General features: G+C 49.0%; 1 non-coding gene across 1 annotated transcript; it reads right to left on the bottom strand.

The window, feature by feature from the left end:
- Positions 1-502: 502 nt before the first annotated feature.
- On the bottom strand, positions 503-611 carry LOC120657813. Its single transcript, XR_005668348.1, has one exon. It is a non-coding gene; the product is annotated as a small nucleolar RNA R71 (small nucleolar RNA).
- Between the last annotated feature and the right edge of the window lie 743 nt (positions 612-1,354).

Below are 1,354 nucleotides of genomic sequence, written 5' to 3' on the forward strand. Positions count from 1 at the left end.
ACCGGTTTCGACTTGCCGCAGAACTTTCATTCCGATCCAGAGTCACTTTTGAGGAGGACGCGAGCTCGTCTCATATCACCTCGGAAATCACTCTCGGCAGTTGATCCAGTCATCGCATCGTCGTCAGCTCCTAGAGCTATAGCCCAGAAGACACTCTGTGATTACTCTGCTCCGTCTGCTAGCCAGGTCCCGACCGGACCCGAGGTTAACACCGGTGGAGAAAATTTCGAGATCAAGACGGGTCTCATTACGATGGTGCAGGCCAGCCCATTTTGGGGCAGGGCCAATGAGGATGCCAGCGCTCATCTCCAGCAGTTATTGGAGCTCTGCAGTACTTTTGTTATCAAGGGTATATCGCAATATGTAATCCGGTTCCGTCTATTTCCATTTTCTCTCTTGGGGAGAGCAAAGCAATGGTTTTATGCTAACAAGGCTGCTGTGGATACTTGCGAAAAATGTGACAAGGCATTCCTCTCGAAGTTCTTCCCGACGGGCAAAACCAATGCTCATCGTGGTCGGATTTCAGACTTCCAGCAGGCATCAAATGAGTCAATTCTGGAAGCTTGGGAGAGGCTTCAGGAGTATATTCTGGCGTGTCCGCACCATGGAATGGAAAATTGGCTCATTCTACAGAACTTCTACAACGGGTTGACACAGTCATCCCGTGATCATGTGGATGCCGCTGCGGGTGGAGCTTTCTTCTCGCTGACCATTGAAAGAGCTACATCATTGATCGATAAGATGGTTTCCAACCAAGGTTGGAGCGATGATCGCCTCCAATCGTGCCAGCGAGGTATGCACTCCATCAAGGAGGCCGACATGCTCGCTATGAAGATTGATCTCCTCCTCAAGAAATTTGAGGATTATTCCCGAGATAAGACTCAGATGCAAACACTTCAATCCTTGGAAACTCGCATGACGTGCGAGGTCTGCAGGAATGTTGGACATTCGGGCGATAATTACCCAGAAACCCAAGAAGAAGCTCTAATCCTCAATGGCAGCAATGGGTTTTGTCCACATGGAGGTCAGGGGTGGAATCAACCACGCCCATATTACCAAGGAGGTAATGGGAATTCGAATTCTTTCGGTCCTAACCAGCCTACCTTGAGAGATCTTGTCTACGGCCAAGCGAAGATCAATGAGTCCCTTCAGAAGAAGTTGGCCACTACAGACAAATCTATGGAGACCATCCATGCCAAGATGACCGGATTCTCCACTACTATGAAGAACCAGCTGAGTTTCAATAAGGCGCTAGAAACTCAATTGGCTCAACTATCTGCTGCTACACCTGCTGCTGAACCAGAGAAGATTCCGGGGCAACCTGAATCAACTCTGGAAAGCGTGAATGTCATCA

The sequence above is a fragment of the Panicum virgatum genome, chromosome 1N (genome assembly GCF_016808335.1).
Source record: "Panicum virgatum strain AP13 chromosome 1N, P.virgatum_v5, whole genome shotgun sequence".
Lineage (NCBI taxonomy): Eukaryota > Viridiplantae > Streptophyta > Magnoliopsida > Poales > Poaceae > Panicum > Panicum virgatum.